Source organism: Phalacrocorax carbo, chromosome 1 (assembly GCF_963921805.1).
Source record: "Phalacrocorax carbo chromosome 1, bPhaCar2.1, whole genome shotgun sequence".
Lineage (NCBI taxonomy): Eukaryota > Metazoa > Chordata > Aves > Suliformes > Phalacrocoracidae > Phalacrocorax > Phalacrocorax carbo.
Window position 1 is genome coordinate 10,224,709 of NC_087513.1, and position 26,522 is coordinate 10,251,230.

Consider the following 26,522-nt stretch of genomic DNA (forward strand, 5'->3'; position numbering starts at 1 on the left):
ATACAAATTATAATGCATACTAAATTTTGATGTAAGCACACAAAGTATAATACTTTAAATTTGCAGCTAGTGTTCATTATCCTGACATATACAATTAAGGATGTGCCTTTATGACAGCTGAAGATTTGACAAGTAGCTAATCCATTTGATCTTCCATTTACCCACATAAAGGTATATTTGTAAGAACAGAACTATTCCAAATCATATGCATGCAAAGGATCTGGCTCAGTATCTTAAAATTCAGATGCAGTACAAATATCATTTTTTAGGGGAAAGTATTTTGCAGAGGGGTCATACTTTAATCATTGACAGGACATGTGAACATTGTAGGTTTTCAGTTGTCATTTAGTGCATTCAGTCCTGCCCTTGCGTATTTCATAATTACACCTAAGCAATTTGGAATCTATTTATGTCTAAAGTGACAGAAAGTCAGTAATTACGTCTGAGGTTCACTCTGAGATTTACAAGTTGTACATTTACATGCAGGAAATGAAATCAAGTTTTAAACTGTCACAAGTCAAAACAGTGCAGTTGGCTATTTTATTTTTTCACCTCTATTTCTCAGTCTACAGGCTTAAACAGTTTAAGCAAAATGGAAGCAAGGTTCTTTAGTAAGTCATACAGAGGGAAGTATAAGATATGATGAGAAGCAGAAGACAGACATGGAATTTACAACCGAAAGGGCCATTTGTTGCACAGCAGAAACCAGTAATGAAATTGCTATTATTATTCAAGTCTGATCAGTTTAGCTATTCAGCAACTAACTTTTGTTTAAGACTTAATAAATAAATCCAAATTGCTATTGCAGACCTCCCAGTTTATTCTGAAGTTAAAAAAAAAATCAACTCCAGAGCCGTATTACTTTAATATTACTTTATACAGATGTTTTAAAGAAAATGTAAATGAAAGTCACTCTGCAGGTGATGTTCTAGCACTCTACAGTTGGGTTTTAATTGAAAACTTCCCTGAGATGAGAGAGAACTGGTAAGGTTATGGTCTGTAGAGAGCGTCGGTGTTTCTGTGGATCTAGTCTGATCACTGGAGACATGTGACGACACAAAATGAAGCTTGATAGTAGCAAGGTCCTGCATATTCTCCTCCACTGTTAAAAAACCCAACTCACACAGGATAACTGTTAACACAGACTTTTTTATATTTTGTCAGTGTAAGAAGAGTCCAGTGTGAACAGTAGTGTCAAATTTGAAGCCCCTGCCTCCTAATGAGAGGCATCTATGCGCTAGCACACTTCCACTGAGATAACTGAGAACACCATTGTTCCCTCACCGTACACAGCTTTCACCTTCTGCAGCTGAGAAATGCTGGTTGATTGCAGTGGAGAACTGTATACAGTATCCCACAGCTGAATGGCTTCCATGAATAAGGAACTAAAGCCGGCTGACATATTCATTAGGTTCAAAGAAATGAGTCTCAAACTGTGGGAAAACTTTTGTTTATGTGGCTGGAGGGGAGTAAAAAAAGAGTGAGATAGAAAAAGACCTCCATGGCAGTGAATTCACTGAGTGGAGCGTGCACACGCACACATGCGGAACCGTTGGGTGAATTTTCACTTGTACCACATGCAATGTCTTGCTTTCTGAGTCCATGTCTTGAAACCATGGATAACTTTGAATATGCTCAGATAATGTGTGATTCAAGTTAAAGACACTCTTAGGGTCTGGGTTTAATCTCTTTTTTTTTTTTTAAATGTGAGGTTTTTTCTCCTAGTACTGGTTGTCTTCAGTGGAGTTCCCTATGACTTATACTGCTGTAACTGAGACTGAGGTTCACTTTTCATTTGAATAGTCACAGAAAAAAACATTAATTTCTAGCATTGTGAGAGTGATGACTCAGATTTTTGTGACTTCTTTAAGAAAATTAATGTTAACGATGGCTACCAGAGGAGCTGGAAAGACACTCACTGTTTGCGTTTGGATGTTCATTATTTCTCCTATCAGTTAAAGGATGTTATGATGTATTATTTATTTCTTCAATGTAAATACTCCTGCTGGCATGATTACCTTACTTTACCATGAGACGATACAGTATTGCTAATTCATTACAGGCTTAGATAGCACTTTTAAGAGACATGGCAATCATATTAAGATGTTGACCAGTTTTCTGGGTGGGAATTGTTGGTGATGTTCATTCATCAAGAGAGTCCATAACATTTGCCTCTTGTTAGACTAACAGTTGAAAACAATAACCAACTTCACAGTCATGCCACATATGCAAAATTTCATCCCCACACCTCCAGCAACAGAAGACAAGTATGGCTGAACCCTTTGATCTCTTGACCAACATGGGGGAGAGAGAAAAAACCACCAAACACAAACCACCATTTGTTGGGAAACGAATGTAATAAAAACAGTGGAAAACCAGCCTATAGTATAGACTGACTTAACTGAGGAAGTGACTTATAAATAGAATTATTTCTTGATTTAGAGGTGCAGGAGGAAGCAAAACTGAAGGAAGGAGTTACTAAGCACAGATTTGGATAGATGAGCATCAAAGCAACATTATTCATTGTGGGATCCACAATGATTTTTAAAGGCTGTAGGATATATTTAACTCGCGGAAGTTACATGCAAGTCTGTAAACACACCTATTTCCATGCTTTCGGAGCAACCTAGTATTTATCCTTTTTGCATAATCATATTTGTGGTAGGCTGACCCTGGCTGGATGCCGGGTGCCCACCAGAGCTTGTCTATCACTCCCCCTCCACAGCTGGACAGGGGAGAGAAAATGTAATGAAAGGCTCATGGGTCAAGATAAGGAGAGGGAGAGATCACTCACCAGTTAGTGTCACAGGCAAAACAGACTTGACTTGTGGAAAATGAATTTAATTTATTACAAATCGAATCAGAGTAAGATAATGAGAAATAAAAAATTAAATCTTAAAACACCTTTCCCTCACCCCTGCCTTCTTTCCAGGCTCAGCTTTACTCACACCTTTTCTACCTCCTCCCCCCGAGAGGTGCAAGGGGATGGGAAATGGGGTTGTGGTCAGTTCATCACACGTTGTCTCTGCTGCCCCTTCCTCCTCAGGGGGAGGGCTCCTCACACTCTTCCCCTGCTCCAGAGGGGGGTCCCTCCCATGGGAGACAGTCCTCCATGAACTTCTCCAATGTGGGTCCTTCCTACGTGCTACAGTTCTTCATGAACTGCTTCAGTGTGGTCCCTTCCACAGGGTACAGTCCTTCAGGAACAGACTGCTCTGGCATGGGTCCCCTGTGGGGTCACAAGTACTGCCAGCAAACCTGCTCCAGCGTGGGCTCCTGCCTCCAGGAGCCTGCCAGGTGCCTGCTCCAGCATGGGCTTCCCAGAGGGTCAGAGACTTCTTCGAGCACACCCACCTGCTCCAGTGTGGGGTCCTCCATGGGCTGCAGGTGGGTATCTGCTCCACCGTAACCTCCATGGGCAGCAGGGGGACAGCCTGCCTCACCACGGTCTTAACCATGGACTGCAGGGGAATCGCTGCTCTGCTGGCTGGAGCACTTCCTCCCCCCGCTCCTTCACTGACCTTGGTGTCTGCAGAGTTGTTTCTCTCACATATTCTCACTCCCCTCTCCGGCTGCAGTTGCTATTGCACAGCAACTTTTTCTCCTTAAATACATTACCCCAGAGGTGCTGCCACCATCACTGATGGGCTCAGTCTTGGCCAGCGGTGGGTCCATCTTGGAGCCACCTGGCACTGGCTCTGTCGGACGTAGGGGAAGCTTGTGGCATTTTCTCACAGAAGCCACCCCTGTAGCCCCTCCGCTTCCAAAACCTTGCCACACAACCTCAGTACAACATTGTGTGAGCTTAGCAGTACATCAGCATGGTGAGCGGCCTCCAGTTTGTCCCAGGAAGGGGCCCAGACAGGCTGTGTATGGCCATGGTGCAGGCTGCTCAGCAATGATGGAGAGGCTCGTGTCTGAGCTTCCCAAAACCTCCTCTTGATGTTGCTTCTGACCATAAAAGTCTCACTCATTCGGAATTCAGAAAAGGGCCATTTCCTCAAAGGAAAGATGAGAACACTCATGGATTTAAAAGCAACCTTTCAAACAGATTCAGGAAAGAAAAAAGGCACTTTCCACGACATGAGGCCTTCATGGTGTGCTTCGAAGCTCCTTATGAATCTCTTTCTTTCATCAACAGCTGCATTTGGCATGACAAAACTGGCTTCTCCACAATGATTAAATCTTGTTTCTCCTTTGATAAAAAGCAGAGCAACGGCAGGTGAAGCTACTATTTCTGTGAGTAAACAGTAGTACATAGGTATTTCCAGTTGTTGCCTGATGGAACAGGAAATCATTGTTCTTTTCTTGCTATCTTGACCATCCCCATTTTTACGTAGACTCATATTTATGTGAAAATACTTTCATAATACTTTCCAGATGTCTCCTTGCCTTTACGAGGTTTTGAAACTGAGTCTCTTCTCTGCCCTGTGTTATACACAGAGTGTCTCAAATTTGTTGCTATCTAAGTATGTTCAAATCACAAAATTTTGCTATTCCATAGTTTGGTAAGAAAATAATGTTAAATATTGATGCTTTGATTAGTAGTTAGTACTTTGTTTCTTAAGGAGAGAATTAACTCAACCATGCAAGAAAGAGAATACGAATTAATCCCGTATATTCTATATGTACAGGGAAGATGGCTGCAAGAGGAACTGCAAAACAAGAGAAGATACAGTTTAACCATTATGTCATTTTCTAACTTTGATGAATACCTTTACAAAGGATAAAGAAAATGTTTTTATTAGTATGCAACCTTTCATCCTTTTGTATCACATCTTTCGCTGGCATAAGATGACACAGATAGATTAACAATCAGGTATTTCAAGGTCTTAAAAATCTGACAGGAGACAAGATCCTTCATCTTTCTTTAAACAATATTTTTATTGTTTAAAATATTTTTATGTGAACATGAGACCCAGTACAGCAATGTATGCTTGACCGCTGCAGTAGTACCTGTCGGTAGGAAGAAAATCCAATTTTAGGAGTGGGTCATGGCCTAGAGAGAGATTGTATTTTCTTAAGAGAAGGAACATGGGACTGTGCATGAAATTATCTAAAAATAAGAGACACAAGAGCAGTCCACAGACATAAATAATTATATTCCTTATACTTTAGTCCGTATCTTTTGCTGTGAAGCGTTAATCAGTTTACTGCTGAAAGTCTGTGGGAGATTAAGAATAGTACTGAAACAGGCAGTGTTTTAAATATTTGTGCTTGTCCCATATGCCTACCGCTTGTCTGATGCTGGAAACTAAAGTGCACAGCAACCCTTTCTGTCCTAAAAGCCTAAGAATAAAACCACTTGAAGTCAGCTGGGGAAAAAAAAAAAAAAATCACTCTTCTGTTCATTCTCAGTTTTAGCTTGCATAGTTTGTAACAACTTGCTTTCTGTTTGTGGCACTCAGTAAGTCTGTTTGGAAATGTGCTGGCTCCTCTTTGAGCTCCTGAGCATAAACCATGCCGAATCTTTGTATCTTCCCTCAGATACCATTCCTGTGAGGGAAATGTACTGTGCCCTTCTGTTCCTTCCTTCACCTATTCTTCGTTTATGTAAGGCAAATAATTTAGTGACTATGACCTGACTCAGATGAAATACATGCCTCTGACTCTCCATGCCTCTGCGGACTTTGAGTAAATTAGTTATTTCCTTAGTAACTAATTTCATTGGAAAAGCATGAATAACTTTCTACTATTACTTGGGAACTCAGGGAAAGACGAGCTAATACCTGTTTGTTTCTTTCTCTTCAGTTTCTGTGTATTTTGCCATAGACAATTCACATATGGTTATTTTTATTTATTCCCAGAAGGAAATTTTGTTTTTTTAAATGTGGTTTTTCTTTAGCTCAGTGAGTCAGAAAAGAATGTGAGAAACACATGGATGAAAAACCAGTCACCACTGGAAAACTTAGATAAAAAGAGGCATTGTGCAGAACGAATAAATGTATCGTGACTAATTCATGCCTATTAGAATTGGCGGTGACTTGCTATGTCATCTATTCTAATTTGTGTACGTCTGCAGTCATCTACAAGTCTGGACTGTCTTCTCACCTGTAGTGATATAAATCACAACTAGTGATTCTTGCAGTGCAGCATTAATTTGCATTTTATTTCTTTCTTCTACAAATATTGAACAGCTAATCATATTTATATATGTTGTCCAGCCCTAAGCAACTCTCTTTCTATTTAGTGTATGTATCAAACACTTCCAGAAGAGCTGTCATGTAACATTTCACTTGTATTATAGCATATAGTTTAGTTAAGAAATGCCATCTGATTTATGAAAATCTATGGATTCCTTTGAGTTGCAACATGGTCACACTCAGGGAGATATGTTAATAAATGTTCATGAGCACATAATCAGATGAGAACACAATACTCTCCATTAATGAAATATGATCCATAATGAATCTTGCATGGGAGTGCTAATAACTACCTTTAGGTTAAAGTGCTCAGATGTCACAGTATAACAATATCTGTCTTAGATGTGTATCATTACAGCAAAGTAATTAAAGGTTACTTAGCTGTTAAATGGTTACCTTGGAGGAATCCTTCAATAATGTGGCTTCAAACATGCCTTCACAATGAAATTAATTAAGCAAATTAAATATCAGCCTTGTAGTAATCTATTTTATGTGCAGAACACCTGGCATACAAAAGTATAATATGATTGGTGGCAGAAAGCCTGGGAGTTGAAGATATGTTCATTTGGTTTTAAACCTAAAATATTTTTGGTTGTTCTTATATGTAAAATAATGTTTATGCTACTGGGTTAAAAAGTAAAGTGACAAAACTGCTGAAGAGAAATTGAATAACAAAATTATAATGTGCTGCATGAGCGCAAAGCTCAAGTAGCACCGCTCAGGATGAGAGAAGTATTAAAGTTCACTCAAACCTTTTCACACCTCTGCACTACAAGGAGTTAAAAGCCTGGTAATGAGGGACTAGAGTTTGGCTAACAGCTTGGTCTGACTCATCAGAAGGATGCTTTCAGGGATTACTAGCTTGCTGCCTTCTTCTGTATTAAATATAAACTACTCCAGGAAAGTTGAGCAAGCGGCTTGATCTGGATATAAACATTTCTCATCGCCCGTTCAAGTTAATGACACGGGCAACACCAGAAGCAGAGCGGAGTGCTACAGAAATGAGAGAAATATATTTTTTCTCCATAATTTCCATGCTGGATTGAAAGCTCATCTCATAGATTTTGACTAAAAAAATAATATCCCTGCATTATGCAAACTGGCAGTGCCAAATACAAGGTATATTCTGCTTTTTTCTTTGTTTAAAGAGAAACAATCCACTAGATAAATAGATCATTCATCTGAGACCTTTTCATATGTAAGCAAGGAGGTGTAAAGTTCAGATCTCTGCTGTCCTGAAACATTGCCCTTGCTTCAGGCAATGACGTTATTCACATACCTTAAGTTTACCCTTATTTAAATGTTTTGCCTGATCATGTCTTTTGACAAAACAGAAAAAAAGGAAAAAAATAAAACCTCTCTCATGCTGCAGAAGTCTGCTCACAGCACAGCTAGGAAAGTATTGGGAGAAGGAAAGGAAAGATGAAGAATTCGTGATAGAAATCTGCCTTTTTCATGCTGTGATATGTGTTTTTATGCCAGTGAGATAATTAGCAGTGGTGGCACCATCTTATCGTTAATATGCAAAGCTGCTGCACATTTCAGCTGAGGATGACACCAATGTTATGGGTTCTTCTCCAGTCTTCAGGCTTCTGCCCAGGCCAAGTGGTTCTGCCTTAATTGGTTTTACTTTCTGCAATGCAGATTTCTTGAAAGATGAAGCTTCAGTCATTGTCATGTGAAAATGATCCCGTGTCCCCGGGCCAGACACAATCCCCAGACAAGCTAAATAGCAGTGATGGGGCTATGTGTCCAGTGAATAGTCTTTAGACGCCCTTCAAAGACCCTCTACACACATAAGGGCCAAGCCTACACAAAGTTACAACATGTAAGCATAAAAAAGTCTCAATACCAGGATTCTGAAAGAATTGGTCAGCTTACTGTGCTGCACCTTCTCAGCTGATACAGCTTTTTATTTCGTGAGCACCGTAAAAGCATGAAGTAAAAGTAAATGCTGATTGATTCAGCCTGATTCCAGACCTGGCAACAGCTTTTGAAGGGAGATTAGAAAAAAACAGTCTAAGAGAGGAAGACTCTCTTCCAGTTCTTTTGCCTGAGGTATGATTTATTTTTTTTTAATTATGAACCAGTAAATGTGTAATCAGAAAACAAATGGCATTGTTTACTTTTTCAAAGCAGTAATTCTCTAATAATTTGATCCTATACTTCCAGGTTGTTTGAAGTATGGAATCAACATGAAACCTGAAAGCATTTTGCCATTTGTATAAACCAACATGACTCTCTGTAGCTAACATTTATTTACAAGGTTGCAAAGGGTTTCATAAGGGATATGAGTGCACCTACAATACAAACCATGTGTCAAACTGCAGAACAACAGTGCTGTTGTTTTTTTCCCTTTGCTTGATCCAAATTTCATTTTCTGTTTGGTTAAGCATCAGTGGTCATGAAGGTGCTACATCAACAATTGTCATGGTAGCATATTCACTTTAACTACAGCTGGTTGAGGTGCTTAACTTAATTTAGTTTTCCTGAATAAAAAATTATTTTATTGTATTTTAACAAAGCTTTCTGTTTATGCATTTCATTATCTTGTGTTATAAGAAAAAGGGATCTGGTTTCATTACTCAAGTGTGGGAGTAATGAAAGAGTGTCTTCACCAGCCTACTGTTGCTGTAACTAGGGTCTTTTCCTGGAATATTTACTGAAGAACAAATCCCCTGAAGTCAGTAGAGTTTAGTCTAGATCATTAATTTTGTTTCCTAACTAAAAAGCTGTGAAACCCATACTAAATTTAAAACATGGAAAGACTGGGCATCACTTACCGTGGAACAAGGACACAAAGATTGTTCCAACAGGCATAATATAATAATAAATGATTCAGACATGAGTACAAGATTTATGTATTCTCTTAAAGACTGGTGGGATAAATCGAGCAGTAACGGGGAAGGTTGACTTTGTTTAACCTCAGTCAAGAAAGGGAGACAAAAAAAGGGAAGTTTGGACACAGCAGTGGAAGTTTTGATGGTGCAAGAGCTCTCTGCATGGCTTAAGCCTTGTCCATAAGCAATCTCATGAATGTCTCACTAAGGCAGTGCAAATCCCTGCACAGGCATTCTCATTTCTGTTAAAGTAGTATTTCAGGTCTGTTTTTAGCTGCCTGAAAGTAACAGAAAATAAGCTACTCTTAAACTGAGCTCACTGTGTTGACATGGAATGCATGTGTTTACTGGAATCTCGTTACATTCAAACATAGTGATACAAGTCTGCAGATTAGTGCTTGCACTGAAAAGGCTGTTTAGCCTTTCAAAGGATTTTGCAGGAAAGCAAGCTGGAATACAAGCCCTTTCTGCTTGTCATTTGTAGGTTTGTGAATTTGGCTTTTATTTCTTTGTGCAAATGTGTTTTTATGCAGACATTGAAAAGCCATGACCCACTGTAAAAAGGATTACCTTGAAAGGAGATAGTAAGAATACAGTGTAAAGGATGGTTAACACAGAAATGCTAAATCTCTCTGTGCAAAGATTATAGCACAATAAATTTTTTAACTCAAGGTGCTTTCCTGACATTATAAAAACAGTCACATATCAGAACCACAAAATAAAAGTCTTAAAGAGAGGGGTAAAAGAAAATAAAGGAAAAAGTCTGTTATTTTTTGTAGAAGAATGATGTAGAATCCCTTAAAAATGTGATTTGTTTTAGCTGACATTTTAGCAAGTAGTTTAGATAACACTTCATGACTTAGATGTTATTTTTACAATCAGTATATTTCATGGGCTATTAAAGATAATAAATAAGGAAATACTTTAAAACAGATAACAGAAGGCAATAAGAAAAGCTGGAAATTCTGTTACTTACAAGAAGCCTGACATCTTACTCACATGGAGCAATGACTTGCTCTCATGAGCCACATTAGCCATCTGAGTAACAGGAATCAAATCCTGGTCCAAAATTATTTCTCTGGTGCAAAAAAAATCAAACAGATAAAAGTAGTATCTTTTGGGCTAACTGGGATTTAAATTACTACATGAGTTAAACTGGAGCAAAAATGTATTGCATTGTTTTTCATTGGTGGATTTCTAGTTTTCATTGATCTTGAGTTAGGAAAATACCACATTCGCTATAGCTTTTGTGGATTTAAGGATACATGATTACATGTCGTGCCTTAACAGGGACCATATTTAAAAACAGGCTTAAGTGCTTTCCTTAGTTTTGGACTTAAGGTACCAGCAAAACAATTTTAATCTACACCTGAAATTTAGCCACCTGAATTTGAAGTTTCATATTTACATACCTAACTAGCAGAATGTAAATTAGATATCAAAGGCACCATAGCCACAGGTGCTTATCTGGTTTTGTAACTTCAGGCTCATTTCCAATGGTGTGCTTAAGAACTTAAATGCCATTAAAATTAATTGTCTAAGTTTCTTTGAGGAAAATAAAGATGGAAGGATGTAGAAAAACGGCAAAAACAAACCTTTAAAGAAAACATGTCTCCTCAACCTTTCCTGAGGCTTGAATGGAAAATAAATTGAAAGGAAATCGAATATTGTACTTCAGAATAAACATTGAAACTGTTCATAATAATAATAATAATATGATGTAATAATTTCTAATGTACTTCAGTCTTTTCAAGTGCTTTCTAAGAATTTCAAAGAAATGCTTATTTCAAAGAGCATACCTTATTTCAAAATTCATAATGCTGGTCAATTTCAAATTTTATGTACTACAGGACAAATTCATTACTGACAAGATTGGTGTCTATTAACCACATCAGAGTATAAGTGGGGTTTTATTCTCATTTTTCAGACTTATGTTCTATGAAAATGACTTTTTTTGATCTTCTACCTGAAAAAAAAAAAAAAAGTATTTCTTTCAGTAGTCAAATAACTGTGATGAGTAGCTCAAGTTTCCCTACCAGCTTTTTTATCTTTTGGCACTACTACTTCTAAATCACTTGGACTCTTCAAGGCTGACAAGGCTGAAGTAAAATTTGAAAAAGAGGGAATGAGAAACTGCAACAAAATTCACCCAAAAACTTCCTAAAAAGCAGAAGCAACATTGTAGTAAAAGCCAGTAGGTTAGGCAGGGAAATAAAGGTTGGTTGTGAAGGTTAGTGCCTGCTGTAAGGACAATTTTAAATATACTAGCAATCTAATAAGAGGTGAGATGAGGAGAGCTATAAAAATAAGCATGAATAACTGCTGCTATCATTATACAGATGAAGGAATGAAACTTAATGTTGAATTTAATTGCAATAGCTAAATTTTCAAATTATTTCATTAAAGAGAGATTGCAATATTTTTTCAACAGATTTCAGTGAACAATTGGAGACAAAAGGAAAGAATATGGGAGCTCCATATTTGTTTTTAAAATTGCTTTTATAGCCAAATCTCTCACGCATTGTGATCACTGGCTACTTTTTGACTTCTGTAGATCTAGGATTAGGCTTTATGTGGCAATCTGTCAAATTTGGGCATTAATTATCTATGCATTTATGTGCACACTAAGATGCTTTTATGAAAACCAGTCTCAGAAACACATTCAGAAGGAACTTAAACAAGTTAATTAATTGTTTTCAGGGAGATTACTCGTATACGTAAAGTAAAGCCAAATCTAAGTCTTTCTGCATTTAGACGCTTCAAAAGGACAAACTGTTTTTCAGTCTCAGCTCTCCATAGGCAGCAACATAGACAGGACACTCTGAAGAGGAAAGAGATAGATTTGGGGTTTCCTATAATGCCAGTGAACACTGGGTTATGAAACAGAGGAAAAATGACAGTGAGAAAGATTAATAGATGGCAACAGGGAAGTATGTGGAAGTATCTGAGAATTTCCGTATTTTACTCTTTCCTGGTATTAGATAATTTACTCCCTCTAGACTTAGATTACAGGCTAATTTCAGAGGATAGAAGTTATTCTACCTGATCAAATAACCTGAAACATAGTCGGTTATCCAGCCTTGCCCTTTTTCAATGGAGGGAATTATACATCTTCAGAAATAGTGCTTATCTTTCACACCTGTCATCATCTCTGGGACGTTCATGACCATGAAATAAAAATAATGAAATAGAATTAGGCAGTCACTTAGAAACAATACATTTCAGAAAAGTTCCTGGATATCGATTTACATTTCTCTGAACTAGAAAGAATAAAATTATTAAAAATTGAATACAAGAAGGGAACTCGGGAAGGGGTATAAAATTTCAGATAAAATTTAATTGTACTAGAATTGAGGCAAATTATTATTCAGCTAAAAACAATTCACACCAGCCTTCAAAAATACATGAACTTAAGTACTGCTGTCAAATTTGGATTGTAATGTTCAGACTTTTGAAATGTAACAGCACACACCTCTATGTCTGTTAGAAGCATTTGATGTTCTTCCTTAGACATTGTCATCTAAGACAGTAGATCAAATCCGCATGCTGGAAAATATATAAATGGCTAAAAACTAATGTGATGGCAAGGTAGAGGTGGTAGAAAGGTAGGAGTGCAACAGAAAGGAAAAAAAAAACATCTGGACTTTGTAAGGTAGAGCAAGTCTGGTCTATTTTACATCCTGTTATTGTCACTTCATTTTCTGTTTGTAGCTTACAATTACAAACTTTCTAGCAGGAATCTTCTACTGCCCTGTAGCTGCTCTGTGTAGGGATGTATCCTCATCATGGTACTATTTGTAATAAACGTGGTTTTAACTTCTTATACGAGTTAAGAAGATTAGCAGTGCAGAATTTAAAACCTGTGACCAAAATTTGATTAAATGACTTAAAATGAATTACGTTTAAGATAGAAGAGGCTTCTGAATACTAAGAGACAAAACCCAGACAGCAGGAAAATAAGGTTAAACCATTGTATCTGAAGCCATTCCACAAAAAGAAAAGGAAATGTGTGACATATGCTATCAAGTGAGGCGCTTGAAGTTGAGTCTAAAAATGTTTAAAAAGACAGCTGTAAGTTTGCATGATTAAAAAGGGAAAGGAAGGATATTATGATGCATCAAGAAACAAGAAAGAGTTATGAAACCAGAGGTGGACTTGTTGGCTGTTTGTTTGCTTTTCTTATCCAGTGGTTTCCAATGTTTTTATTAAATTTATCTTCAGATTCATCCTCCACTTCTATCTTCCGTTCTGTTTCTACCAGTGACATCAGTGCTGGCTATTAACACAAAAACTGGGTGGATCTTTGAACCTTGAAACCAAATCAAAGAACAATTTAGGGAAAGAGATAATTACGTATCAGCTCTTCTTCCCTCCAATATGTTTAAACAGATTAGATTATTTTAATAAGTGTTGGATGCGATGGGAACATTTTAGAATAATATTGCCACATGAATCTCCACTGACTGTATTTGAATCATAAAAGTCAGTTTAAAAAAACAAAACAAACTCATGTGTCTCTGTGAAATTATGTGGTATACGTTATCTGGTCTTTATTCTGACCTATGTATTTTTAATTTTTGTTTATATGATTGTTTAGCTAAGGAGTATTGAGTTCCTTTAGAGCTGGTAGCCTGTGAGAAGGATTTTTTGCTTCCACTGCTAGTTCTTGTAAAACCCAAGTGAATAAAAAACAAGTAGCTATTTGCATATGGCAATTTGTCTGTGCACTGGGAGCCCACAGAGGTATTCCTTGGGAATCACAGGGAGACTGAAGGCTAACAGGGCACAAAGACTGATGCACTCTCCCCATCACAAGCTATCCATCCTTACTAATTTTACTTGGCACATTGTGCGCCGCTTTGCATGGTCTGAGTAAGCTACGCTGCCATTAGCTTTACTAGGATTTGAGGCGGGACTATATACTTTTGTTTATGGCACTGGACATGGCTCAGGAACTAGAACATTAGCTTTTTGCTTTGACATTGATTTCCTGGCTAAATTACCTAATTTCTCTCTGCCTCATTTCATAAGAACAGTCAAATCTGTTCAGACCAAAGGCTCATTTAGCCCAGTATCTCGGTTCTCACAAGGACCCATAACGGATGCCAATGGAAGAGAATTAAGAAGGCAAGCATGCAGCCGCGCTTAGTGATATAGTTAGTCTCCCAGGCTCCAGCACTTGTTGTTCTGGGATTTCCTGAACGAGGGGTGGAATCTCTGTGTTTAATGCTTTTCAGTGACTTGGTTTTGATGAATTAGTGCTGGCATTTCTTGAACTCATATATCTCTTGCCTATCCACAGCACCCCATGCCATACAAATTGTAACATGTGAGGAACAGCCCTTTATTTTGTTTTAAACCTTCTACCTGCCAGTTTCTCATTTTAGAACAAGCTGAGAACAGTCATCTTTTCTTAATATCTCTTCCAGTGTTCCCTGTGCTTTCTAAGTTAGAGGACTGTGACTTCATGCAGTACAGAAAATGTAGGAGTGCCAAGCATTTACAGAGGCATAAAGACGCAGTGGGTTTTGTTCTTTATTTCTTTCCTTTAAACTCCTAGTTAAATTTGCTTTTTTGACTGCTACTGGGCATTGGCCTCATTCATAAAAAATAAAATAAAATTTAAGAAAAAGCTATTGTGACTTTAAAACCTTTTTTCTGATCTATAAAACGATCTACTGTAATAATGTTTGCAGAATTGTTTTCTGCAAAGGAAACAGTGAACTTTGGGCTTTACACAAAGTGACAGAAAGTTCTTGAAGTAAATACACAAGTTGTTCTGGTTTATTCTATCTGCCTTCAGTCAGTAATATGAGATTTTATCTCTAACATTGACGAATAAAACATTTTCAGGCACAAATGTAGTTTTAAAATTCCTGTGTCTTTATGCAAAAAGAGATGCTGCTTCTGGCCTTTTGAGGCCTTAATGAGAGAGAGACCACTGAAAGATGAGAGTGCCATAGACTGAATGGGCTTTGGAGCAGATGCTTAGTCACTGATATGAGAATAAAATGCCAGTCCTGCAATTTGACTTCTCTGCTACCACTAACACCTCCCGAAACAGGAAGACAGCTGGGCTATTATATTTCAGATTCCATTTGAAAGTGTTAATTCTAATGCCTGCACACAAAAGAAAAGGAAAGGGGAAAGGCAGTTCATTCCCATAGTTTTTCTGTGCATCTCTAAATGTGCAGTATGGGACTAGCAGACCTTGATAGCCCTTGTGAGATTTTTCTTAAGAGAAAACTCCAGCATCATTGCAGATGTTTGGTCACTTTTCTTACAAGGCCATACCTCTGAGTTCTTCCCTTTCCAAGGGACTTAGGTTTTGACAGGAACCAATTATAGCTGACAAAGTTTCAAAAACTGTCTCCTATTTCTCATGGGCCTATAATCAGTGTTCAAATCTTAGGTAAACAAAGTTTCATCTATAAAGTAAAGATAAGCTCAGCAGAGTTCAGAAGGTGCCTCAAACAGCACAAACACCTTCCCCTGTTGAAATGTTTACATCCAAGGTGATAGAAAGCTGAGCAGCATTATCTTGCAGATGGTCTGAGAAGATTTTAATAAATAAATACAAAGGCATATGGTTTTTTTTCCTACCAATTAGAATCAAATTTTCTGGATCCAGGGCTAACTTACAATAAGGAAACACTCCAGTTGCAAAGCTAAGACAAGGTGATTTAGAAGCAACCCAATGATTTTAAAATTGCATTTATATTGTGCATGTGCAAAAACCACATGGATCCTTCTGATACTCATCCTGCTTGATAATCTCCAAAACTGACTTTTTTCTTTAGTTACATTGGCTTCCACTGGGGCTGCACAAGTGTCACTGAGGAGAGAACCCAGCTCACTGTCTAAAGGTGCTTTTGTTTACAGATAACAAATTAAAAGGGTGATTTGGCACAACAGGTGGGATGATTAATATTTCAGGTCTTACTACTTTTGTTTGTGCATGTATGTGTTTGTGTGTAATTATACATTTCAAGGATCAACAGCTAAGTGCAGTTAAACATGTAACATTTATCTGCATAAATGCAAATGAAGCTTGCATTTCAGCCAGATATTCTAACCCAAGTAATCAGTATGGATTAAAAGCACATGATTTCTCTTTTTCAGTTTATTGCCATTACTTTAACGATGACAAAAAGCAGAAGGGTGACAGTATGGATGCAAATTTAGAAGTCGTATATTCGACAGCTCAAACCTTTTAAATTGATGTTGATAGAGAACAACTGTTTTAATTCATAGTCATTTGGAAGGATTTGCTGTGACCTCGAGTTAACATATAAACATGGCAAGGAATATGAGGAAGATTCCTCTGGCGTTCACTGAACGTGAGGGGAATCTTTCTTTGACTTCAGTGGGCTCCAGGTTGAAGCTCTGAGAGCAAGGCCTGAGAAGTCATGCACCAAAGTCTCAGGGATCACACCACATTTGGGATGGCATCGCCCTTAGTTGCAGTCTGTAGGGTTTATTGTTACAGTCCTTAACCTGCACCTGAGCACAGAGACAGGGCCTGCCTAACTCAGTTCATGCCCGTAAATGCTGCACGCTGCGGCTGTGATCTGGTGGTGGGTGATGAAACATGAAGTAATCTGAATGTCATCTTACTTTCTCAAAAAACGTTGAATAACTTAATCATTTGGATTCCATTAAAGTTGGCCACAGAAAATTATCCCAGAAATCAACAGAACTTTAAGGAGAACTGCTTCTTTCCTGTGAGACATTGGTATGTTTGTCAGATTGCTTTAGTCAACAAAGTTGATCAATTTTATACTGTACAATACTATGCTATACTGCTGCTATACTGCACTACACTACACTATACTATGTTCTTACTCAGTGAAACAGCCAGGGGTTTGAGCCAAAGTTCTGTTAAATTAAAGGCAGCATTTCTTCTTTGAAAATATGAATATCAGTAATTGAGTTATCTGGTTGGAAGCTGATTAGCCCCACTATCACTGTGCATTCCTACTTACGAGTGTACATATATAGACATATAAGCTGAGTGTATTACATATTTTTGCCAGCTTCGCTGACTCTCTCCCCTTCTGGGGACTCCTGAGTGCTAGAAAAGCAGGCAAGATAGTGAATAAAGAAGTTAATTTTAATGTATTTTTTTCAGTCACCCTGAATCAAAAACACTTAAATCCATCTGTTTCTGTCAGCAAAGTTTTTGTTGCACTGGGGAAAGAATATCAAACATTCTTGACTTTTTAAATAAAAAAACCCAACCTGTATGAGAAATGCATTGCTCTTAAACACAGTGCCACAAGGAATAATTGCAACTTGTCACAGAGAGAGGTTATAATTATGTCTACTGTTAGTTATGTCCCCATGTGCACAATAGAAGTTAGCTTTTCAGATGCATTGTTCTCTAATGTAATACCAGTTATTAACATGTTGAGGATATTATTTTTTGCTAATGAAGAAAAATAAAATGAGGCTGCAGCAGGGCTGGGTGGTGTCACACTGAAAGCAAGTGGAGGGAACAAAGGTGAGAGAGAAGTGCTTATTGCAGAGATTTCAAATCTAAGCTTTGCCTCAGGAAAAGAAAAATTGCCCAAAGGGTCAGAATTTCAGCTTCTGTATTCCTGACCTTGTTTATGTTTTTTTAAAATCTGAATACCTATCAAACACTGGGCTAGACCTGACACTTTACAGGCTTCTCTGGGTGAAATGTTGCAGACAGATTGCAGTTTCTTAGAGAAAAAAACAAAGCTTAATAGTTATTACAGTAGGTGTAATTCTCTGTCCCTTCTCTGTTACCTGCACAAATTCTCTGAAAGCATGCTCAGTATGTCTTATTTTCAGGGAAAAAAGATTTCCTAATATTTTTCTAGGCTTGCTCCTTATTCTGTTACTCATTTAGAGTCAGATTTTGGAAGACTTTAGTTAGGATGTGTGTTCATATTATTGATTTTTCTATGCTAGGAATTAAAAAGCAGATAGGCTAAAAAGCAAGGCAGACATATGCCTTAATTTTCAGAAGTGACTAACAGTTTCAAGTATCAGAATTTTAAATTGTCCAAGAAAGTATTCGGTGAAAATCAGAGCCCTTGAGCAAGTCTTGAATTGGGTGCCCAACTCAGGAGCATGCTAATTTCACTTGGGAAATTAGAAAATCTTGGCCATATGCTTATATGTTAACTCCACTTGACTAAGTCCTTTCTATATGTTGCTTCCCCAATTTGCAGTCGTTTTTGTGTTGTAAATAAGATACCCTTGACTCAGACATGAAAGTTCCCCAGGAAAACTGGAGAACCTTTCTCTTGTTAAACAGCACCCTAATTATAGAAGCAATTTTACAAACAGTCCCCCGGGGGAAGCATTTTCATTCTCATCAGGAAGGCTCTTGAATAAAATAACACCTTTGCTAACTTCATTTATTTACAACAGGACACAAGGCTGAGACTGGGTTAGATTTATTGCCATTACATCACTGATGCTCAGTAATTCATAAAACATTGGGTCTAGGAGTTAGCACTGCTGTTATTTCCTCTGATGCCTGACCTCACCACAGTCTAATAACATACAGGAAATCCAGAAGACAAAAGGGGAAGGCAGCGGTCTTGAATGCTAAAAATAACTATAGAAAACTAGTACAATCGTGTAATAGAGTATGGCCCAATAATTTATTTAACTCAATAGTAGAATCTGCTAAAGCAATTAGAATCTGTTCCAAATGCTTTTAATGGAAAATATGTTGGGGGTAAGAATAAGAATACATAAAGAATTTAGACTTTTAGGTTATGTAGTTCAGTTACATGTACTGGTTTTAGGTTTGTATATCTTATTGCTTACATATGCAGACCACTTAATAACTTGACTAGAACAGACAGTCATTGTATGGTGGTTATATTTCCAGAGGTCATCCTATATGAGCGAGACAGTGATCTTAGGTGATGTATTACACTTGACAACCCAGAAAGTTGCAATACAAAGGCATTCTGATCGTCAGTGTCCTCTGAGAGTTGTTCAATATCCTTGATGGTATCTAGTGTCTGGTATGCCATTGGGATGACATTTTTGGTGTCTTTACTAATCAGTCAAGGTTAACATGTCATTCATATTAACTGTGTGTTAGGTTTGTTTTGGGTTTGGTTCCCCCCTCCCCCCCACCCCAAATTGCTCTATAGTTGCACGTTTTTTCTAAATAAATTAGTAGTATAATGACACTATAATGAAATTCCTTGATATTTTTTATGTCTGCTCATTTATTTGTGTTATCCAGAATCAGAACAATACCCAAATTTATATTTTATCCAAAATAGAAATTTAAGCAGTTCTTTAAATTGGTGCAAATAGGTACATGATATCATTAAAAAACCCACCACAACTCCCCAAAAGCGTGAAAGCCAGATAAGTCTGGTGTCTTTAGCTTGTGAAATGTTGCAAAACCAAGTTCACAGACATATACTTCTTTTATGAACAGCTGCTCAGTTTGACTGTGCCTGCCCTCCTTTTATTTACATATGTTGCACAGTTATTTGAAAGAGGCTATTCTTCATATAAATACCAATATTAGTATGCAACCTAGCATGTTCAGGTGTGAACAAGTCTTCACTATTTGACATTGACACTCGGTTTGTCTTCCAATCAGAAGCAGAAACACTTACAAATCATAAACTAAGAATAATTAGTAGATTTAACCAGCTGTTCCTGAACAGCCCATTTTGCTATGGTTTCCCTTTCATTAAATTCATTGAATTATAATTGTGTAGATAGATAGATAGATAGATAGATAGATAGATAGATAGATAGATAGATAGATAGATAGATAGATAGATAGATAGATGGATGTGAAAGTTTTCCCGTTTTGCCAAGGTTTATGGTAACTTAATAAATATTAATTTATTTAATTTCAGAAGAAAACAGAAAAATGTGGGACTTCGGATATTTGCCTGAAGGAGAGCTATTGAGAGGGTTGAGTTGTCCAAATTCAGCTTAGTTTAGGGAGACAAGTTTTCAAAACTTGTGCTTACCAGAGTTGTCTACTATATCTTAAGGCATCTTCTGAACATATAAGCCAGGAAAACTTTCCAGTAGGAGTAACATATTGGGATAAAAGGAGAAACAGAAATCAAGAGCTCTCTTCTGTTTTCTTTAATCTACAGAATAAATGAAGCATAGAGCTGGATGTCATCTCAACAGCTTTTTTATCTCAACATTAAAAATAAGATTTTCAGGTACCAAAGTTTCAGTGGATATCTACAAGTAGAGTGGCTCAGTGGAAAGTATCTTTCCTGGGTCTGAAAAATAGGACACAGATTAATGCAGAGACTGGTTGAGAGGTCTTGACTGGTTGAGTGATCAGGAAGCTGGGCAAGCTGCCTGGGGGTTGGCATGGAGAGGTGGGCAGATCTTGGGAGCTCATGATCAGTTTTGCAGGTAAATGCTTTCCAGTAAAGTTCCTTCTCCGTCCCCTTTAGCACAGTACAGCAGCCAAAAGAGTTTCAATTCCAAGTGCTACAGAAGCTGCAGACCTTTCCTTGGGAACAACATTTTACTAAAGATCTGTCACTTAGAGTGATTTCCCATGGGATTTTAAAACTGGTTTCCAATAACTCAATTCTGCTAAGCCTCAAGTTGGAAAAACAAAACGTAATAAAGGTGTTCCAGAGCCCAGTATCCCCCAGATGTGTGCAGGTAAAAACCCTGTAGCATATGAAACCTGAACACTGAAAGTCAGAAGCCCATTGTATGTATTTCTTTTCTTTTTCCTTTTTTTTTTAATTTTTTTTAATAATTAGTGATTTAAAACAGTTGCATTATTGTTACAATCACTTTTCACCTATTTCCCCAATGGTTACCACTTGCCTCAAAATTTACATTTGTTTTAATATTTGTATTTTTTGCATAATTTCTCACATTATATTTATTTGCACTTGCACTTTTTTAAAAATAAAGCATTCCATGGGGATGATTTTAATAAAAGTTTCTTATTAAAAGTTCCATAACAGCATGATTCCCAAACCCGAAACCAAAGTCCCTGCATTTAACAGTTTTCATGACTCAATAGATTAAGTGTGAAATAGGAAATATAATAACAATAACAACATAGCTATATCCTGCACAGTTGTTCCACTTAAAATTATTCTTGAAAAGTAACACAATTCATAAATAAATCACTTCTCATAGAGTGAAACGTACTTAAAAGGCTCTGTGAAATATCCTTGATATAGTCATAAAATGTGTGCACAGAAAGTTGCATTGGGCAAGAAGGAAAATCAAAAATTCACTGAAATTACTGTACTGGGGGGGGAGAAAAAAAGGAAAAAGATAAACCCAGAACAACGAAACCATCACCATCTGTTTTCAAAGTCAGGTGTCTCCAATCGGCTGCCTCAGCAGTGTTCATTTCAGAAAGACTCTTAGCTCAGACCTAAATTATATGAAGCTTCCTCCGCGGTCAATGAAGAGAGATCTTGCCCTTGGGAAATGCAGTTCTGAGCTGGTCTGACTCATCATTCAGAGGAACCTGATGATTTCTGCTGACTGTGGCTAGGGCAGCAAATTTAGCTACCCCAGTTAATGCCTCTATGCAGAGGGGATAAATCCAAACCTTAACATGTCCAAAAGTTTCTCTCTGAGTGGGAGATGGTGCTTTCCTTTTCTTATCACCAACACTGAATAACAATACAGAGAACACAATATTTCAATGCCAGCAACTTCTGACTTGGTTAAGAGACGTTACCATCAGCCTTAAAGTCCTCCAAATGGAGACTCCTTCCCAGTGCAAGGTCATACTCCAGGCATTTCATTCTGGCCATTTTTAGGGATTCTTTTTTCTGGGGTTTTGGAGTGGTTTTTTGGTGTGCCTCCCGCCCCACACACCGCCCCCAGCCCCCGTAATCTATTTGTCTTATAAAATGCTTCACAGTAGCACAGGAGTTTGTGAGATCAACAAGGGAAATGTTAGCATCAATTATGCTCACAGCTGTGGCCAACTCTACCTTTTTTATTAAACAAAGGTTGGGTCTTGGCATCTTGAATGGTTCTGGATCATCCCATGTTATTTTTCGGCAGCATGTTGTGGAGATCAGCTAGCCCCTGGAAGATACCCTGGAGATGTGCTCCTTTCTGTTTATGGTTTGGGGGTTACAAGAGTAAGGATGTGAGTCCCTTCAGTTGCAGTAGAACAGCTGGGGAGCATCACTGCTGTCAAACCTCTCTACGTCTTCCATGCTTTATAATTTAAACCAGTAACACGTTCTTAGTACCTGTACACACGCCATCAACACAGCCTCTTCAGATCAATTGCATGCACTGCATTGATTCATTATTGACCGGCAGCAGTTTCGCTGCATTACGCTCAGCAATTCTGGGATGGTTTCTGTATAAATTGCCAGAAAAGTTTCAGGAAAATAGTTACCCTGAAATACAGCACTCACTGCTGTCCATTCTGGTAGGTTAGCTCTCCCCCAGTAACCACACGTTTTCTCACAAGCCAGAAATAGTACTAAACTCAGAAAGAAGATTTTTTTTATATATTTTTATTTTTTAGCAAAAACCAGCTAGTGTATGCTTTCATCTTCCTTTTCCTTGTTTTGTTGAAACTGTTCTGGATGGGCTAGGTGCTGTCAGAGATACAAAAAATGGTTAAAAAAGTTATCATACTGAGTATATACACATATGTATGTATATGTGGGTATACAGTTGGTATATATATGTTTATATGTATATATAACGTATTGTATTGGTAACTGGCTGACTGGAGCTACCCAATAACAAGATATGAAATAAGTCTTGTCAAATAACAATGTCTTGTCACCACTCGGTATCATGATATGGGGTATTATTTCAGCTATATTTCAGCTGTTTGAAAGTGAATCTCTAGAGCCTTGAAATGGCAGATCATCAGGCTAAAGAACTGGAATCACAATAACTTTTACGTTCATTTCCAGGACTGAACTGTAGTTCTTTCTGGCTGAGTCTTGCCATCCATCATGCTATGTGCTACAGGAAAACATGTTTTAAGGAGCCAGAAGCATAACCTCCCTCCACGCAAAGACGAAACAGGTCATGCCATACCATGAGCCAGCGGTCACATGACCATAACTTCAGCAGCAGTCAGTTGTTGTCATGAGTTTGTGGAATTTCAAGACCTAAACAGTCTCTCATTTTCAGTAGTTTTATTATGGATTATAGAGAAGCATCAATGAGATGTAAACCTAGAGTTTAATAACCCAGCACCAACTAAATAAAACATGCGACAGCAATGTTTCTAGCTATGAGGATCTGTAAAGATGCTTGAAGTACAGTGTAATGTCCTTTTGAGCTGCCAGTGCAATTAAAGAAGGGTTTTGGACAATAAGTTGGACTCGTTGAGTTACAAAGTCTTTTCTTTGAAAATATTTTTTTTCCTTTTTGCATTTCTAGAGAATTTTCTCCAGCCTGGCAAGCTTGCTTTGTCATGAATTCCTGTCTTTGATAATATAATAGCCCTCACAAAACTTTGAAACAGTGAGCATTTGGTGAATACACAGTTTTTATTGCTGTTTATGGCTAAGGTATTTGCTGGCTCACTGCAGTATCATTCTTTGCATTCAGTTAACTGTAAAACTCAAGAGACAGCAAAATTATAAACTGACCAGAATTTTTTCTGAGAGCAAATAATGTGCATTCTTTTGAGCTAAAAGCACTTGGCTGTACTGTTTAAGAGAAGGCCAGACTCACTCAGTCCAAAGTCCCCCTCAGCCTCCGAGCAAAGCCCTGGTCTTTGCTAGTTCCAGGCAGCCTGATTTTGGTCCTAAGTTATTACCCAACGAGCCACTCTCCCTCCTTCTGCTGCCTCCACACAGGTTTTCAGGTGTAATTTAGGTGGACAGGACTATAACACCAGGAGCATAGCCTGAGTTTCCAGTTTCACGCAGAGGCTAATTCTCTGTAAAACAGTCAAGCACACTTTTTTTAAAAACTGAAGAGATGAAATTTTACCTTTAAATATTGACAGCAACTTCTCAACTTTTCTCGCTGCTATGGCATGTCAGGGCAGAATTTGGGTGCAAATGCCACAGACCAGAGCCTAGTATGATCAAGTACCTATCATTAGTGATATTGCTTTCTAGGCTTTTAAAATGGGGGAGGGGAATTACAGAGAAAAGAGTTATTTCCTTTGTTGCCTGTATTTATTGTTGGTTTGTAGATAAAGATAGTTTGATTGCAACACCCAAAAAGTTATTTGGGCAAGCTGTCCCATTTGTGACATGTTAGACTTCCTGTAGCATGTTTATCAAAACTCCTTGGGGCCTCAGACTAACCATGATACATTTATTTGGCACTTAACAGTGATGTATTTATTGTCATTATTACTTGCCCATATATTTGGAAACTTATAGTACATGTCTGTACATTGCATTTTAACTGAAATACGAAAACACCGTGGGATTTCCCTGTCACGCCTCTTATTTCAAATGTTTTATTCCACAAACACAAAGAGAAGGGTAGATCATCTCTGACTTACACTGACCCAGTTTTCCACTCTTTCTTGCCTGCTACACACCAATATCAGTAGAGTTACAGTGACATAAACCAGAAGAATACAGTAAAAAATCAGATTCTTCCTACACCAAATCACTTTCTACATCTGTTTCCTATTTGTCTTGTAATGACACATGGATTATCTTGGGAATACATTCTGCTTTAACTGTCATGCCACTGACTTTATAGCCTTATCAAATATCCATTGGTGTGCAGGTTGAGCAATTATCATCTACTAAGAAGAAATCCCAAGAAAAAGTATATTGATAATAACATTTTTCAAATATGGCTTGTAGCATTAGTGCCATTTTCTATTATTGTAGTTGAGGTCTAGCACTCTCCTCAATTTACCACTTTTATTTATTGTGTAAGATCTAGATAGAGACCCTACAGCAGCATTTCAAAAACAGTTTTCATTATTTATTCATTTTTGGTTAGAAGGAACAAAGTCAGAAAATTGGATAGAAGCAAGGAATGTGTCTGGACTATTAAGAAACAGCAAGAAAGACAAAGGGAAAGAAAGAAATTTAATACTCTGCATGATATTACAGATACGGGTAACTGTATAAGCATAATCAGGCAGTCAGGAAGGCTAATTCTACAAAAACATGCCTTAGGAGACTGATCTGGAATTCTGGAATCAAACTTCACAAAGTTGTTTCCAAACTTTTTATCTTGCAGTGCAGTAAGCCCTTCCGGATAGACCATTCTGCTAACAGTCCATTTCCCCTTCACCTTTTTCTCCAGTAAATGGAGTGAGATGTGAAGTCCTTCTGATGTTCCTTTGAAAATATGTAATACACACAAACAGATATATATTTGCATGATGCAAATAAACAAGCGTGTAATAAAAACTATAGCCTGTGACCCACTTACAGAAACTTGGACTCAATATGTTTAAAATAATACCATTTGGAAATATGGTTGGTCACTGGATTGGCTGAGGCCTGGATTCGGTACGGATGGGCAAGGTGGGGAAGGCAGGGTGCCACGGAGAGCGCTGCTTCCAAATACTTGAATTCACTGCTCATGAGAAAGACAAGACATCAGCTATTTGCCTGAATGATTTTCACATTAAAAAAAAACATTACCAAAGCAATTGCTGAATAAAGCTTGAGTTGCTGACAGTTTATTTGCATCCTCCACAGAATTGTGGAGTGCCAAGTCTCCAGTACTGAGCACTGGGGCGTTGCTTTTGAGGGTGAAAATATTGTGTGCAATTTAGAGACTTTTACTTGCAGGCACAGGACAATGTGAGACTCTGGAGTTTACATGCTAGTTAAGCTTCTATGAAGTTCAAGCCCCTGACTTAGTGTGGAGAAGTGAAGCTGAATGGGCAGTTTAAGAACAGCCTATAACTACTTGAAGGGTAGTTACAATGGATGCTTTTTGCCATCTAGTCACAGCTTTGCCATTGTTAAAGAGGATATAATAAGGGCAAAAAGTCATAAATTGTTCCTTGGAAGGTTCAGTTTAAGAAAAATATTCTTCACTAAGGTGGCAATGGAAGTTGTCCAAAAAGGTTATAAAATTTCCATTCCTGAAGGTTTTCATGACTCGGCAAGACAAAACCAAAACTGACCATACCCTGTGTTGACAATCCTTTTTCAAGTCCCTCTGGACTTAAAGATATCTAGAGAGCCCTTCCAGCCAGCAGCTCTATGATTCTCTGTTTGGAAAGGGATGATGATAATAAGAAAGGGGAGCTTGAGGTAGTCCGTGGAAGCAGTAAGTGCTTGAGAATCAAGGTAAAGAGCTGATCTGTTATGAAATAATATGGGGAAATAATGTAACATCATCTTAGTTTCTTTCTACTATCAACACATATATTTTAGACATATATTCTGATATTTATTTTGTTTATTTTCTTAAAACAGATGACTGATCTCTGATTAGTCAGTAAGAAAAAAAGGAGGATGTATTAAGCTGTAGTTCCTATTACAGCCTAAGCTACTTGGTCCTGAAAATATTGATTAAAGGAACTGATCTACCTCACAGAGAATTTTTAGGCATAAGCATTGAAGAACTAGATGCAAAGGCCTAAGTAACC

At 37.7% G+C, this 26,522-nt stretch overlaps 1 protein-coding gene across 3 annotated transcripts in view; it reads left to right on the forward strand.

The window, feature by feature from the left end:
- SEMA3A (semaphorin 3A) overlaps positions 1-26,522 on the forward strand; it is a 339,609-nt gene that overhangs the window by 238,813 nt on the left and 74,274 nt on the right. The gene's annotated exons all lie outside the window — the stretch shown is intronic.